The sequence below is a fragment of the Schistocerca serialis genome, chromosome 7, assembly GCF_023864345.2.
Source record: "Schistocerca serialis cubense isolate TAMUIC-IGC-003099 chromosome 7, iqSchSeri2.2, whole genome shotgun sequence".
Classification (NCBI taxonomy): Eukaryota; Metazoa; Arthropoda; class Insecta; order Orthoptera; family Acrididae; genus Schistocerca; species Schistocerca serialis.
Window position 1 is genome coordinate 272,468,553 of NC_064644.1, and position 18,234 is coordinate 272,486,786.

General features: G+C 44.9%; 1 protein-coding gene across 6 annotated transcripts in view; it reads right to left on the reverse strand.

Moving 5' to 3' along the window:
- Positions 1–18,234, reverse strand: part of LOC126412863 (MIT domain-containing protein 1-like) — a 123,138-nt gene that overhangs the window by 84,341 nt on the left and 20,563 nt on the right. Inside the window, exon 1 of one of the 6 annotated variants that reach the window (XM_050082731.1) lies at positions 4,838–4,972. The exons of the other annotated variants lie outside the window; for them this stretch is intronic. The gene's annotated coding sequence lies outside the window, so the exon portion shown is untranslated. Of the gene's footprint in view, positions 1–4,837; positions 4,973–18,234 lie in introns of those variants that run through there. 6 annotated transcript variants of the gene reach the window in all.

The window sequence follows — 18,234 nt, forward strand, 5'->3', positions numbered from 1 at the left end:
CCCAGTTGCTGAGCACACTGTCCAACACAACATTCTTTATTAAAATGACTGCTTCACATCCTGTGCCATCTTCATCCTTCCTGCCAACACCAGCTTTTCTGAACTGCAGAGGTGAGAAATCTCCCTCCAACATTTCCTACATTCCAGTAACTCTTCTGGCCTCAAAGTTTGTTAGTCATTGTCCTACACCCATCTCTCTCCTTTCTTGTTCCCACTCCAGCACTACACAGCCCTCAATTCCAGCAATGCACCCACAGCTCCATTTCTTCTCTCCCTTTTCGTCCCCCCCCCCCCCCCCCCCCCCCGCATCCCCCCCACTGCCCTCCTGACCGCACTTAGCTCACCTACCCTCTCTCCATCTCGTTGTCCCTGTATGCTTCCACTAATTCTGAAGATGGCTTTTTTGGCCAAAAGCTTACTTGTTTGACAGTATTTTTCTTGTTGCTTATCTGTGACTCAGCATCTCCACCGTATGGTGTGTAGCAGTCTATCATAATACTGTCATTATTCCATCATGGACCGTCTTATTCACATTATATGTATTACATATATGATGGGAAAACAAGTTATATGCAACTACGCACTAAAGTAACATCATGAGTCAGTCTGTGGAGGCATCTGTATTTCTTTCCAAATCTGGAATGGAGAAAAACAAAGATATGCAGTTGCACTTATGACATAGTATTAACTATTAACTATAATATCCATTGTTTATGGTAAAACATGTCTTTAGAGTCCTGTAATCAGTATTTAAAAGCATGAGTCTCAGTATTATATACTATTCCTATGAAGATTCAGTCCTTTGCTACAGTAACAATTTTCAGGGATCGACTACAAAAATGATTCATAGGAACAATAATGAAAACAATAACCAGACTTACTGCAAAAAATTTCCACAAATAGTTGGGGATTCTATCCAAGTACATCTACTAATGCATTAAGAAAGAACATTAGTAACTATTACACTGCCAGCTCTGTTAACTATCATGGAACATGGCCTCAGCAGCCAGAGACAGTGGTCATGTGTGTGTGAGCTGTGTGTGTGTGTGTGTGTGTGTGTGTGCGTGTGTGTGTGTGTTTGTGTGAGTGTGTTGCCTATTTTGTAACAAGGCCTTCTGGCCATAAGCTTTCGTATTCTGTAGTCTTTTTGTTGTGCCTGTCTGCAACTCAACATCTCCACTATATGGTGAGTAGCAACCATAATATTAATTTAGTAGCAATCATAATATTACCATGGAACAAGAACTAGAGTTAATTTACATGTAGCAGGAAAATATAAACAAACTGCTCAAAACAGTATTTTCTGGGAATCTCCTGGAATAAACAGCTTATGGAAATGAATAAGATAATTAAAATCAATATGTTTAATAAGACTGTTAAAGCATATCTCTTACACAATACATACTACACATTGAAGGACTGCTTAAATAACACAAAAGAAAGGTTTATTAAAAAGGCTGGTACAGATGAAAATTGAAACATATACTTCCACACATTTCTGACAAACTGTCAGTAGGAACAGTGACCAACACAATCAGAGAAAATGATTTGCTGTAGTCCATTGTTGCACTGCTTATTCAGGCTACTGGCTACTGGTTTCAGTGCAAAGTACCACAATTAGACTATCCGTGGCATGCAGTCACCAAGTCACTAGATAAAAATAACATTTAGTGTAGTGAAGGTGTATTACATTCACACTTTAAAATGTAACTGGATAGGGAAAAATCTACTCACCAAGTGGTGGCAAGGTTTCAGAGCCAGTGGCTCCTTCTTCAGGGCGAAGGGTTGTGGGGGACGCAAGAGGGTTGAAGAAAAAGGATCGGAGAAGTCTAAGAAAAGGGATAGAGTTTGGAAAAGTCACCCAGAACCCCACGTCAGGGGAACTTACCGGACGGGATGGGAAGGAAAGACTGATTGTTGAGGACTGCACCCGCTGAGATTTGAAAACCTGAGAGCTTAAAGGTGGAAGACAGGGTAATATACAAGGCAGAACTTACTGCTAAAACATTGTGTATGAGTTAATAAATGTGAGAAGCTAAGTGCATTGCACATTAACAGAGCTAGCAAGGGGACGGCAAAAAATAAGACAGGTAAGAAAGTGAAAGGTGCAGAAAGCTAAAATGGACTGAAGAAAGGAGTAGTTACTGTGAAGAAATGCCAAGACAGAAGAAATTAACATAAATTAAGGCCCGGTGAAAGGTGAGGACCAAGGACATGTTGTAGCGCTAGTTCCCACCTGTGGAGTTCTGATAAACTGGTGTCTGGGGGAAGAATCCAGATAGCGCATGTTGTGAAACAGGCACCAAGGTCATGATTATCCTCCCAGCAGACAAAGAATCTGCCACTGTGTTACTTGATTGAAAGGAGTATGTTAGTGAAGGTCTACGCCAGCTGTCCGACACCTCTACATACAGCATCTACCATTAAGATCCCATCCCTGTGATTCAAATTACCTGCAGTTCCTCCTTAAAACATCAGGTCTCTCACAAGGACTAACACATCAATCCATAGAACTTCTCACCCCCACCAAAACCATGCACCCCACCTTTTACGTTCTTTCTAGGATCCACAAACCCAACCAATCTGTCCGTCCTACAGCTGCTGGCTTCAAAGCACCCACCAAATGTATATCTGCCTTAGCTGCTCAACACCTACAACCCCTAGCACAAAGAGTTCCTTCCTACATTAAAGACACCAACCATTTACTTGATTGTTTGAAATATGGGTCTGTCCCACTCTCATCACACACCTTGTTTGTCAACATTGATGCCATCTCTCTCCATACTAACATGCCCCATGTACATGGTCTGTCTGCTGCTGAGCATTTCAGCACTCATCTGATTCCAAAACTATGACACCCTTCCTACTCACCTTAATCAACTTTATACTCACCAACAACTAATTCACCTTTGAGGGGCAGGCCTACAAACAAATCAGGGCTATGGCAATGGCAACAAGGACGACGCCTTCCTATGCAAACCTTTTCATGGGTTGCTTGGAGGGGGCTTTCTTGGGATTCATAAGTGTTTATATCCTGGTTTGGTTTAGATACATTGATGACATCTTTACCATACGGACTCATGGCGAGGCTGACCTGTTAAAATTCCTGGAATCTCTGAATACCTTCTCCCAATTATATTTCACATGGTCCTATTCTGAATCCCCTGCCACTTTCCTTGATGTTAATTTTGCCTTCATCAAAGCCCAGCTACACACCTCTGTCCACATTAAACCTACTAACAAAAAACTGGGCTTACATTTTGACAGTTGCCATCCTTTCCACGTCAAACGTTCCCTTCCACATAGCCTTGGCATTTGAGGCAGATGTATTTGTTAGGGTGCAGACTCTTCACATTGATACACAACCATTCTCACCTCAGCCTTCACTGGACGCAATTACCCCACCAGCCTAACTCGAAAGTAGGTTTCCTGGGCCATCACATGTGATGCTGGTACTACTGATCCCTTCAAAAAAACAACTTCAGAGCACACCACTGGTCACTCAGTATTATTCTGGTCTGGAATATATTAATCAGCTACTTCGACAAGGCCATGACTTCCTAAAATCATGGCCTGAAATGAGGCCCATTCTGTCTGAGATTTTGCCCACCACACCTAGAGTAGCTTTTTGTCAGCCTCCCATTCCCCGCAATATTCTTGTCAGACCTTACCCTCCTCCTACACCCATCTCCCTACCCTACGGCTCCTACCCCTGTGACCATCCCTGCTGCAAGAGTTGCCCTATGCACCCTCCTACCGATACCTATAGCAGCCCTGTAACAGGAAAACATATACTATCAAAGGGAGGGCCACCTGTGAAACAACACATCATATACCAGCCACCATGCAAACATTGTTTGGCCTTCTACATCAGCATGATTACCACCACATTATCAGTAAGGATGAATGGGCATAGGTAGAGGGTATATATTGGCAACATACAATATCCTGTTGCAAAGCATGCTCTACAATATGACAAATGTGACGTTGGTGCCTGTTTCACCTCATGTGCGATATGGATTCTTCCTCCAGACACCAGTTTCTCAAAACTCCACAGATGAGAACTAGAGCTACAACATAGCCTTGATTCTTGCCATCCACCTGGCCTCAATTTACGTTAATTTCTTCCATCTCAGCATTTCTTTACAGTAACTACTCCTTTCTTTGCTTCATTTCAGTTTTCTACATCTTTCATTTTCTTACCTGTCTATTTTTCACCATCCTCTCACACCTATGTTATGTACAATGCACTTAGCTTCTTACGCTTATTAACTCATACACATTGTTTTAGCAGTAAGCTCTACCTTGCGTATTACCCTGTGTTCTATCTCTAAGCTCTCAGGTTTTCAAATCTTGTCCGATCCAGTCCCTAACAACCAGTCTTCTCTTCTCATCCTGTACCGTAAGTCTCCCCTGACCCGAGGTTCTGAGTGACATTTCCGAACTCTACCCCTTTTCCTAGATCTATCCAGTACTTTTGCTTCACCCCTCTTGCTTCCCCTTCAGCCCTTCAGTCTAAAGAGGGAGCCACTGGCTCTGAAACCTTGCCTAATCATAACTTTCTTTTATAAGTGTGTTCTGCCACTGCATGGTGAGTAGATATTTTATCTATTCAATTACATTATACTGTCAAAAGTTGATTGTTTTTGTTGTCATACTAATTCACACTTTGACGTCTATGTCCACAGATAATCTTACCAGCCCCTTGTCTCAGTACATAAATCTGATAATGCCCCATTTCACTAAATGTTAAAGAAAAAAATGTTTAAAATGTTTAAAGAAAGACAAAATAACAAGAAAAACGAGTAGTACTAAAGGAAACAAAGGAGCAACATACACTGCAGCTGTCCACTGTAATGCATCTCCTTGTTAGCAAGAGGAAGTGGAAAGCTTTGAGGTATACAGTGAGTTGTGGAACATATTTTTGTGGCGGCGTTCGTAGCGACAAACAATTCGCTGTAGAAACGGCTTACGAAGTCACCGCCACACTTTTAATAGCGGGCCGACCGGTCCGCTGGAACAGTGAACAGAAAGATGAAAACCCCAAACACTCTGATTAAATAAAAGTCCGTACTTATCTTTATTAACGAAGATACCGAAACACAGTAGTGAACTCCGTGTCTACAGAAATCTGTCTAGTTCGAGTCGGAGCGGCTAGGTCAACGTCGGCTGACGACAAACAACACTCTGCTGCGAAGAACACACAACTGACTAGCAAGTACACAATTCAGTGGCGAGTATACAACTGAGCGGCGAATACAGAACTGTCCTAGTGCTCGCGACTCCAGCGCTTAAGAAACCAGAAGCCAGCGGTGGCGCGCGCAGACTTGCGGCGATTTCCTGTCTCGCTGGCGCTGCTTATGCGGACGGCGTCCGGACTTTGATGCTGCCAACCTTTTGGCAGCGGGCTCGGGTGGCATTACTGGCTAGGATATAACACTCCTCCCCCCCAAATCGCCGCACCGTCGTTGAATAATGATGTGGCGAGCGTCGATGGCGGGGGAGGGGTCTGGCCGCAGGCGTAGCAGAAGAGACCGGGGCGGAGACTGTTGTCGGTGGCAGTCCCCGGTCCGCACCCCAGCATTGGCTGCGCGGGGCCTCGGGAAACACCGACTGAAAACCGAGGTCAGGGTGCACGCCTGTGACCACGGGCGCAGCTTCTGGTACTGGACGCGACGGGGCGTCGGGACCCACGAAGAGAGGCAGCGTCTCCTGACGCTGCGTCGACGGCTGCTGAGTGGGCGCCGGACAAGGCGCTGCGGTGTCAGACTCCTTGGGGGTGCCCAAGAAAAGCGGCTGCAGGACAGGCTGCACAGCTTGGGAAGGCGGCCCGGCTGAGGGGTCGACGTCCATCAGCTCCGAAGGCGGTGGCGACTGAAGAGGGACCGCAGGCGCCGGAGCGACCACCTGGGGCGCTCCCGGATGAAGCTGCGTGGGAGGCGTCAACGGGACGGGCTGTCGGCGTGGTAGCGGCGACGGCTGCTGCTGCTGCCCTGGGGGTGGCAGCGAAGTTGGAAGGCGCGGCTGGAACCCGCCGTGGACCAAATCTGTGGACAAAGAACGAGCAGCAGAATCCGGGCGGCCAGCGCGGCGCAACTGGTTCTGATGCCTCCTGTGCACCCCAGTAGCACCTTGAACAGTATAAAAACCGCGACCCTGGACACTTATCACGGTACCACGTTCCCAACGACGGCGACCGTGATAAACTCTGAAAAAAACGGCGTCGTTGCGCTGAAAACGCGTGCGATGCTCAGAAGCGGCGGGTCGATCCGGGGGGGTGCAACAACCGTAGTAGGGTGCGATGACGACGGCCGTGGAGAAGCTCCGCAGGCGAAGGGCTGTCGCGTGGCGTGGTCCGGTACGACGACAGGAACGTGATGAGGGCCTGCTGACGGGAGTGCGTAGCACGAAGGCGGTCCATATGATCCTTGAATGCGCGTACAAAACGTTCCGCTGCACCATTCGATTGAGGGTGGAACGGCGGAGTAAGAACATGGCGAATGCCATTGGCAGAACAAAAACTTTCAAATTCAGCAGAGGTAAATTGTGGACCATTGTCAGACACTAAAACTTCTGGAAGACCCTCAATACAAAAAATTGAAGTCAACGCCTGTATAGTTTGTGCAGACGTTGTAGACTGCATGGGCACAACAAACGGAAAATTACTAAATGCATCTATCACAATGAGCCAACGAGAATTCCAATATGGACCAGCGAAATCAATATGTACTCGCTGCCAGGGACCGGCAGGGCGTGCCCACTCAAAATAGCGTTGAGGCGGAGCAGCTTGGTGTTCGGCACACGTCGAACAATCTGTAGACATCTGCGTAATCTGCTTATCAATGCCGATCCATGTACAATGACGGCGGGCAAGCTGCTTGGTGCGGACCACTCCCCAATGACGATGCAACAAGTCGAGGACCTTGGATTGGAGCACTTGGGGAACCACTACACGAAGCTGGTCATTCTCGGTGCGTAACAGCAAAACTCCGTGCGAAACAGACAACAGATGACGTTGCGGATAATAGCGACGAACCACAGGATCCGATATGTCCTTTGCCTTGGACGGCCAACCACGTTGAACAAAACGTAATAGTAAACTCAGATGAGGATCCGTAGCTGTCTCACGTGCCACCTGACGATAATCAATCGGAAAATCCCGGAGGGATTGATGCTCATCAGCGTCAATCTGATGGCAAGAGTCGTCAGAGGAATCGAAGACATCATCCGCAGCAATCGGCAATCTAGAAAGCGCGTCAGCGTTTGCATGCTGAGCTGTAGGGCGATACAGTATCTCATACTGGTATTGTGATAACAAAAGAGCCCAACGTTGTAGTCTCTGAGCTGTCCGCTGAGGAACTGGTTTAGACGGATGAAACAGTGACGTCAGGGGCTTGTGATCTGTTACTAAATAGAATGGTCTATCATAGAGGTAGTGATGGAATTTTCTGACACCGAACACAATAGCCAACGCTTCCTTGTCCAATTGGCTATAATTACACTGAACTTTGTTTAGCAATTTAGATGCGAACGCAATAGGACGTTCGGTGTTACCGACTCGGTGAGACAACACAGCACCGAGGCCGAAAGAAGAGGCATCACAGGCTAACACCAGAGGCTTGTTAGGGTCGTAATGGACCAGACAACGATCATTCAATAAAGCCTCTTTAAGCTGCTGAAAGGCTGATTGGCAATCAGCTGACCACACAAACGGAACATTCTTACGGCGGAGACGATGCAACGGTGCAGCAATCTGTGATGCATTAGGTATAAACCTAATATAATATGTCAATTTGCCAAGAACTGCTTGCAATTCCTGCAGATTGCGAGGGGCGGGCAAATCACGAATAGCTGCTAAATGTGACTGGGAGGGATGAATGCCTTGAGCATTAATAACATGTCCCAGATACTCCATCTCCGTAAGGAAAAATGAACATTTATCAATGTTGCAATGTAGGCCTGCCTGAGACAACACTGTAAACAAACACTCCAAATTACGGAAATGTTCAGCAGGCGTCCGACCGGACACAACAATATCGTCTAAATAGTTGCAACACGATGGCACATTAGCCAGAAGTTGTGACAAAAAACGCTGAAAAACAGCTGGAGCTGACGCACAACCAAAAGGCAAACGCAGAAAACGGAACAACCCCAACAACGTGTTTATGACAAAATACAGTTGTGATTGCTCGTCGAGGGGCAATTGCAAATATGCTACACGGAGATCAATTTTGGAAAAGAAACGAGCTTCCCCTAACTTATCCATCTGCTCATCCGGTCTAGGCGAAGGAAAAGAATCAATGACAGTCTGAGGATTAACTGTCGACTTAAAATCAGCACACAAACGTAACTAGCCAGACGGTTTCTTTATAATAACTAAGGGAGAAGCCCACTGGCTCGCTGAAACGGGTTGAATAACACCGTTGTTTTGCCAACGACGAAGTTCATCTGCTACAGGTGCCCGGAGGGCGTGAGGCACTGGACGAGCACGAAAAAATCGAGGCTGAGCATTATCTTTTAACGTAATATGAGCGGCAAAGTTCGCAGCACAACCTAGTTCGTCTTTAAATATGTCACTGTATCGGTTACACAAATCGGTTATGCTGTCTTGAGGAACAACAACAGAATTAATTTGCAACACACTGTCTTGGATAGACAGGCCAAACAAGTCAAAACAGTCTAATCCGAAAATGTTTACACTGTCTGTAGCGCGGAGCACTGTGAATGAAACTGTTTTTGTATTGCCACGGAATGTGGCTGGCACGCTACATACACCTAACACAGGAATTTGTTCTCCACTATAAGTAGCCAAAGAATGTTTTGCCGCTGAAAGTTTAGGGCGGCCGATAGCCGCATACGTAGCACTATTTATGAGAGTCACAGACGCACCAGTGTCTAGTTGAAAATTGAAGGTCTTATCCTGGATGCGTAGCTTCACAAATAGTTTATTACACTGTCTCTGGATCGGTGCAGTGGAGGCGGAAGACACAAAATCAGCGCGTTTAGCGCGTGTTCGCTGCTTACGACAACTCGTGGGTTGGGCGGGTGGAGCAACAACTCCCGCTTCACTTGCAGTCTGTACATTACGTTTTACAGCGTTTGAATTACGCTTGGGTTGCATAGCAGAGGGCTGGGTGGGTGGCTTATTGCGAACAAGTTTATTACCCACACGAACCGTGGAAGAGTCTTTAAACGCGACCTTCTGGGCGGGCTGGCTTTGAAGAACATGAATATCCATGGGCTGGGCAGCACTAGAATTGTTCTTGCGTTTACGCAAACAAACAGTCTGGATGTGTCCTTTCCTTTGACAAAAGTGACAAACCGCGTTTCTTAGCGGGCAACGTTCACGAGGATGAGCAAGAACACACTTAGGGCAAGACTTAACTCTATCATTTTGCACACGCGGCTGACGAATGTGTTTAACATGACGCGGCCGGCTAGTGTTTACAGTCTGACTCTGCCGGTGGGGCCGCGGGCGTGACATAACTTGCTTAGCACAGGCAATTTGAGAAATACATGGCTGATCTAACTCACACTCAGCATAGTCAAAACTATCTTGGACTTCAATGATGTTCATCACAGTCTCTAATGACGGGTCAGGCAACTTTAAGACAGCAGCACGAATACGAGAATCTGCAATGTTTTGAGTAATAGCGTCTCGTAACATGACATCACTGTAGGAAGCTCCACACACACAATTAAATCGACACTGACGGGTGAGGCCCCGTAAATCTGTTAACCACTGTTTATTAGATTGATGTGGCAGTTTCTTTAATCTGAAGAACTTGAATCTGGCTGCTGCCACATGAACTCGCGACTCGAAATACTCAGCAAGCTTGTTAACAACTACGTCATAGTCTAAAGCTTCTGGCTTGGATTCCGGGAACAACTTACAAAGTAATCGATAGACTTCCACGCCTGCAGTGGAAATTAAATAAAGCTGCCGCTCAGTACCCGTGATTTTGTAGACTGTCATGTGCGCCTGCAACTGCGCGAAATATCCTCGCCATTCTTCTCTTGATGCATCAAAAGCACGGAAAGGTGGTGCTGCCTGTGCTTGTTCCTTTTGTGTTGGAGGATTAGCCGCTTGTTTGGCGATTGCTTCCACCAGACTTTGTATTTGCCGACTCTGTAACAAGATCAACTGTTGTAATTCGGCAGACATAGTGAACACAAATTAAACCAGCCCCCAAAATTTTATCGCTATAAGTAGTATAGCCAGAAACAAGTTGAACCAGCCCTGCACACGAGTTCGGAAGCCCTCGTCGCCAGTTTTGTGGTGGCGTTCGTAGCGACAAACAATTCGCTGTAGAAACGGCTTACGAAGTCACCGCCACACTTTTAATAGCGGGCCGACCGGTCCGCTGGAACAGTGAACAGAAAGATGAAAACCCCAAACACTCTGATTAAATAAAAGTCCGTACTTATCTTTATTAACGAAGATACCGAAACACAGTAGTGAACTCCGTGTCTACAGAAATCTGTCTAGTTCGAGTCGGAGCGGCTAGGTCAACGTCGGCTGACGACAAACAACACTCTGCTGCGATGAACACACAACTGACTAGCAAGTACACAATTCGGTGGCGAGTATACAACTGAGCGGCGAATACAGAACTGTCCTAGCGCTGCGACTCCAGCGCTTAAGAAACCAGAAGCCAGTGGTGGCGCGCGCAGACTTGCGGCGATTTCCTGTCTCGCTGGCGCTGCTTATGCGGACGGCGTCCGGACTTTGATGCTGCCAACCTTTTGGCAGCGGGCTCGGGTGGCATTACTGGCTAGGATATAACACATATATTGGAAAGGCAGATAACAGGCCATAGGAGGAGGAGTGTTCATCACAGCTGACAAAAATATTGTCTCTAGTGAGGTCAAAGTTGAGTGTGACAGTGAAGTCATTTGGTCGCATATAATGGGTGCAGGTGAAACCAAGTTAATTGTTGGATGTTTTTACCGGCCACCCGATTCTGTTGTGACAGTTCTAGATTCATTCAAAGAAAGTCTTCTGTCGATAGTGCATAGATATCCAGATCATGCGATACTAGTTGGGGACAACTTTGACCTACCGAGTATAGATGGGGATGTCTATGGATTCACTGTGGGGGGTACAGACAAATAATCTTGAGAAATACTTATGAATAAGTTTTCTGACAACTGTCTTCAGCAGCTAGCTCAGCAGCCCACACACAATGGAAATATTTTAGACCTTGTAGCTACAAATAGGCTGGTGCTTATCAACAATGTCAATATAGAAATGGAGATTAGCGATCATGATGTCATCATAGCAACTATGATTACGAAAGTTAATAAATCGGTCAAGAAGGCTCTGCTAGATATAGCAGATTAGTAGATATTGATATCTTACTTAGACAGTGAACTGGCATCACTTAGTTCCAGTAAGATCTGTGTAGAGGTATTATTGCCAAAGTTTAAGCGGCTTGTAAATTGTGGTCTGGGGAGTTATGTCTAGTAAGTGGATAAAGGATGGAAAAGACCCATCACGGTTTAATAACAAAATTTGGAGGAAGCAGAGGCAATTGCACTCTCAGTTCAAAAGGAAACGAACAAACGAGGACAACTGAAGGTTGCAGAAATTTGTGCGTCTGCAGAAAGATCTATGCACAAAGCATACAACAGCTATCATCAACACACCTTAGCAAAAGATCTGGCAAACAACCCAAGAAAATTCTGGTCTTATGTAAAATCACTTAGTGGGTCTAAGTCTTCCATTCAGGTGTTTGTTGACCAGCCAGTCTGGATGGCAGTTGAAGATGGCAAAATGAAAGCCGAAGTTTTAAATTTCACATTCAGGAATCATTCACGCAGGAGAATAGTACAAACATACCATCATTTGAGCATCAGACAGGTTCTTGTATGGAAGGCATAGTAATAAACATCCCTGGTGTAGAGAAACAACTGAAAGGTTTGAAAGCAAATAAATCACCAGGTTTGAATGGAAGCCCAATTCAGTTTTACAAAGAGTACTCTACGGCATTGGACTCTAACCTAGCCTGCATTTATCATGAATCTCTTGCCCAGCACAAAGTCACAAGTGAAGACCCGCAAAATTACAGACCAATATCCCTAACTTCTGTTTGCTGCAGAATCCTTCAACATATTCTCAGTTTGAATATAATAAATTTTCTTGAGACTGAGAAGCTTATGTCCACAAATCAGCAAGCTTTTAGAAAGCAATGCTTATGCGAAACTCAGCTTGCCTTTTTCTCACATGATATACAGCGAACTATGGATGAAGGGCAACAGGCAGATTCCATATTTCTATATTTCCAAAAAGCATTTGACATGGTGCCCCATCGCAGGGTATTAACGAAGGTATCAGCATATGGAATAAGTTTGCAGGTATATGAGTGGCTTGATGACTTCTTAAGCAATAGAGCCCAGTATGTTGTCCTCAACGGTGAGTGTTCATTGGAGACAAGGGTATCATGAGAAGTGCATCAGGGAAGTGTAACAGGACCACTGTTGTTCTCTACATGCGTAAATGATTTGGCAGAGAGAGTGGTCAGCAATTTGCGGTTGTTTGATGATAATACCATGGCGTGCGGTAAGGTGTCACAGTTGAGTAACTGTAGGAAGATGCAAGATGACTTGGACAAAATTTCCAGTTGGTGTGATGAATGGCAGCTAGCCCTAAATGTGGAAAAATGTATGTTAATGCTGATGAGTAGGAAGATCAAACATGTAATGTTCAGATACAATATTATTAGTGTCCTGTTTGAAACAGTCAAGTTGTCTAAATATCTGGGTGTAATATTGCAAAGCAATATGAGACTGAACGAGCATGTGAGAACTGTGGTATGAAAAGCAAATGACCGACTTCAGTTTATTAATAAAATTTTAGGAAAGAATGGTTCGCCTGTAAAGGGGACCGCATATGGGACACTGGTGCAACCTATTCTTGATTATTGCTCGAGTGTTTGGGATTCGTACCAGGTCAGATTGAAGGAAGACATCGAAGCATTTCAGAGACGGACTGCTAGATTTGTTACTGGTAGATTTGAATAACACATAAATGTTATGAAGATCCTTCAGGAACTCAAATGGGAATCCCTGGAAGGAAGGCAATGTTCTTTTCCAGAAACACTACTGAGAAAATTTAGAGAACTGGTATTTGAAGCTGACAGCCAAACGATTTTACTGCCGGCAACATACATTGCGCATGAGGACCATGAAGATAAGATAGGGCTCATATGGAGCCACGTCCGCCTCTGTAGTGCAATGTTAGCATTAGCACCTACCAAGCAAGGGGACCCAGGTTCGATTCCTGGAAGGGGACTTCATCATCATTTTCATCATCATTGACATGCAAGTCGCCGAAGTGGCATCAACTAAAAAGACTTGCAATATGGCGGCCGAACCCCAAAGGGGATATCCCGGCCAATGAATGCCATATGATCATTTCATATGGAGCCACATAAACAGTGGCTTTTCCCTTACTCTATTTGCGAGTGGAACAGGACAGGAAGTAACTAGTGGTGGTGCAAGGTCCTTCCGCCATACACGGTGCCCCCTGCCACACACTGTTTGATGGCTTGAGGAGTTTCTACGTAGATGTTGATGCAGATGTAGAAGTTTAATAAATTTTCTGAACAGGGCATTGATCAGCGCATTGTTACATCCGCATTGTTAGATCCGGTAATAGTTGGCTACCCCGAAGAATGGCCTTAGCTCACATATAGTGGAATGCTTGGGAAAGGTTGTAATAGCTCTCATTCTCCTGCAGCAGGCACATTTACTGCCCACTGACTGAGCTGCCTATAAACTCCAAACTTCTGCTGCTCTGAGTATTCATTTTGATGGATTAATGACCATGTTGTGTTCACACAATTGGGTGAATACCTTACAACAGTGACTGAAGTGTTCTGCCTCATCATGCAACGTGAATTAGTGTGTTGTTCATGTACATGTAGCAGAATATGAAGTCACATGTCATCTCATCTGTAAATCGCTGAAAAGTTTGTGCTGTTTCACAAAGTGCAAATGGCGTTTTGGTAAAATCAGTGTACAAACTGCAGCCTTCAAAATATTCTGAAGAGTAACTGGTATGTGGCAGAATGCAAACATTTAAAATATGAAATTGCCATGAAGAAAGGCAATACGAGGGAAGAAATAGTGGTTTTATACTGTTTTAGCCTTAAGTTGTCTGTAATTATCATCTGGTCACCAACTGTTATCATTCTTTGATACTACACTCCTGGAAATGGAAAATAGAACACATTGACACCGGTGTGTCAGACCCACCATACTTGCTCCGGACACTGCGAGAGGGCTGTACAAGCAATGATCACACGCACGGCACAGCGGACACACCAGGAACCGCGGTGTTGGCCGTCGAATGGCGCTAGCTGCGCAGCATTTGTGCACCGCCGCCGTCAGTGTCAGCCAGTTTGCCGTGGCATACGGAGCTCCATCGCAGTCTTTAACACTGGTAGCATGCCGCGACAGCGTGGACGTGAACCGTATGTGCAGTTGACGGACTTTGAGCGAGGGCGTATAATGGGCATGCGGGAGGCCGGGTGGACGTACCGCCGAATTGCTCAACACGTGGGGCGTGAGGTCTCCACAGTACATCGATGTTGTCGCCAGTGGTCGGCGGAAGGTGCACGTGCCCGTCGACCTGGGACCGGACAGCAGCGACGCACGGATGCACGCCAAGACCATAGGATCCTACGCAGTGCCGTAGGGGACCGCACCGCCACTTCCCAGCAAATTAGGGACACTGTTGCTCCTGGGGTATCGGCAAGGACCATTCGCAACCGTCTCCATGAAGCTGGGCTATGGTCCCGCACACCGTTAGGCCGTCTTCCGCTCACGCCCCAACATCGTGCAGCCCGCCTCCAGTGGTGTCGCGACAGGCGTGAATGGAGGGACGAATGGAGACGTGTCGTCTTCAGCGATGAGAGTCGCTTCTGCCTTGGTGCCAATGATGGTCGTATGCATGTTTGGCGCCGTGCAGGTGAGCGCCACAATCAGGACTGCATACGACCGAGGCACACAGGGCCAACACCCGGCATCATGGTGTGGGGAGCGATCTCCTACACTGGCCGTACACCAATGGTGATCGTCGAGGGGACACTGAATAGTGCACGGTACATCCAAACCGTCATCGAACCCATCGTTCTACCATTCCTAGACCGGCAAGGGAACTTGCTGTTCCAACAGGACAATGCACGTCCGCATGTATCCCGTGCCACCCAACGTGCTCTAGAAGGTGTAAGTCAACTACCCTGGCCAGCAAGATCTCCGGATCTGTCCCCCATTGAGCATGTTTGGGACTGGATGAAGCGTCGTCTCACGCGGTCTGCACGTCCAGCACGAACGCTGGTCCAACTGAGGCGCCAGGTGGAAATGGCATGGCAAGCCGTTCCACAGGACTACATCCAGCATCTCTACGATCGTCTCCATGGGAGAATAGCAGCCTGCATTGCTGCGAAAGGTGGATATACACTGTACTAGTGCCGACATTGTGCATTCTCTGTTGCCTGTGTCTATGTGCCTGTGGTTCTGTCAGTGTGATCATGTGATGTATCTGACCCCAGGAATGTGTCAATAAAGTTTCCCCTTCCTGGGACAATGAATTCACGGTGTTCTTATTTCAATTTCCAGGAGTGTATGTACATCAGTGAAGACTGTCGGCTGCTTGAGCGGCAGACTCTGTGGGTGAACAGTAGGAAGAATTTTTGACTGCTTAACTTTCATTTTTCAGGTGTCAGTCTGTACAGTCTAACATTAACAGGACCTCAATGCAGTGTGAGAATTTGGTGTACAGTTGAATGGCGTATAGGTACTAATGTAAGTGAGTAGTGGGTGGCACACAGAAACTTAAATAGTAGGTCACCATATAGTCCTACCAGGGACCATCAGAATTCCAGTGTCTATAGTGTGGTATAGATATCCATGGCATGCCAATCAAGTTATGGAATCAGTGAGGCAGTGGTAGTGATGATCAGTCAGGCTGCCGTAAAAAGATAGAAAATCTGCTTTGATAATTGACTGAAGTAGACAAGCAATATCCATGGCATGCCAATCAAGTTGTGGAATCAGTGAGGCAGTGGTAGGGAAGATCAGTCAGGCTGCCGTAAAAAGATAGAAAATCTGCTTTGATAATTGACTGAAGTAGACAAGCAACCAGATGACTTAACAACAAAGATGAAAATTGACTGGTAGTGTTACATAACTGTAGATCAATATGACTGACTCATGGGCACATACAAATATCTATTATCTGTTAATGAAGGCAGGGTGGTGAATAAACAGACCTGTGTCCACTAGGAACAGTAATTTGGCCTTAAGTTCTGCAAAAGTTATTTGATGACTTTCTCTGTGGTAATCAATAACCGTTATTACTGACTTCACTGTTTTGTTTCCCATTCTGCTAAAAAAAACTGATTGGCATTCATACCAATATATACTTGTTTGTACATTTAGGAATCCACTTTAGCTTATACACTTGTTGCCACAAAGAACACATAAGAAACTTTATGTGAAGCTCTCCTACTTTCCTAGTTAGTTCAGTAACTTGGACTCGAGATGCCCCTAGATGATCTTACATCTCTAGTATGCAACTGACGATCTGTGACAAGAGTATTAACATCTCTAGTGCATACTGTGATAAATTTTCGGATGTTGGACATCATATTAAGCAGTGATGGAATGTAATTTTTACTCCAAGGTCTTCAATAAATAAAAGCTTTGCTAAGTGTTTCGTCTTAGGCTACCACAGCTGATGAATAAGGATGTGCTTTTAATTGTGCCATATGTGTCTGTGCTTGGAAGTACAGCTAAGGCATTTGGCATTTCTGTCACAATATGTCCATTTAGGCTGGCAACCACATAACTCTATTTAGTGTTGTCAGGGGTAATGTGAGCCAGAACTTTTTTTTCTATGTAGATGAACAATAACACTAAATGATTGAGCTCAAATAGTTGAGGCTTTACGGCAGTCGGGTTGAATACAACATCTGCCATCAACCCTTCAGTGTTTGTGATGCTTGTCTTAGTCAACAAGACATAATGAATGATGTATGTCACTCATGAAAACAATCAAAGAAGACTATGTAATTAACTACATTATTTACAATGTCATTGTTGTTAAGTTTATCATGGCAAAGTCACAAAACTATTGGGTTCACAACATTACTTGACTGCGGAGGTCTCAGTTAAAGTTAACAACAAAAGAAAGAAAGCACGAACCACTAAATTGCATTTGGCAGCAAGAGAGTCATTCTTGAACTAGCTTCACTCATAAGTCCAATGATCAAAAAGACATGAAAGTATACACCACATTCAGTAGAGAGATGAAAAAGTAAGAATGAGTTGTGGAAAGAAAACTGCAGTTAATGCAACATGCTCATGGAGGAAGTAGAACTTTCATATGCATGGAAGACAATAAAACAAATTTATAAATGAAGAAAGCTCATGTCCGTGTGTGTGTGTGTGTGTGTGTGTGTGTGTGTGTGTGTGTGTGTGTGTGTGTTTCCTCTGTATCAGATTGCTCTGAAGAAGGGCACTGACCAACATTTCTAGTCTTGTTTAGGGACCCATCACCCAACCACTTAATGCCTTAACTATAAAGTGAATTGTTACACATTTCAGTATTTATATGTAAGTTATATTTGCAAAGGAGGCAACAAGAATGATTATTCTTATTACATAGAAACTCTGTCACCAGCTCATTAGGGAGGGGTTATACAGCAAAATATTAAAACAGGACAGAATGCCAAATACAAGATACTGAAGAACAGCATGGTTTCTGAGCTGTCATGTCATGACTGGATAATATGTTTGTCCTAAAACAGCTAATCAAGACATGATTAAAAGCCAACTTGGATAACATTTAGCTTTTGTAGGCCTGGGAAAAGCCTATAGTAGAGAATGAGATAACAAATTATTAAAAAGTTTTACATATATCTGAATTACAGCTGATATAATTCACAACAATGAACAATACAAATTATACAATAAAACACAAAAGGGTCACACTTTTTCTTTGACATTTATAGGCAAGAATCTCTCAAGGAATGGAGAAAATGTGTACCAAAACAAGTGAAAATTATTTGTACACTCTCTTGTTCACAGGTGAGTAGGTTCTGATTGTCTGTGATGAAGTATAAACTATATGACAGGAAAGCTAATGGAGAAATGACCAAAACTTGATATGGTTATAAGCATTGGGAAAAAATGCAATACTTGAGAAGTTGTCTAAATGCTGTATAT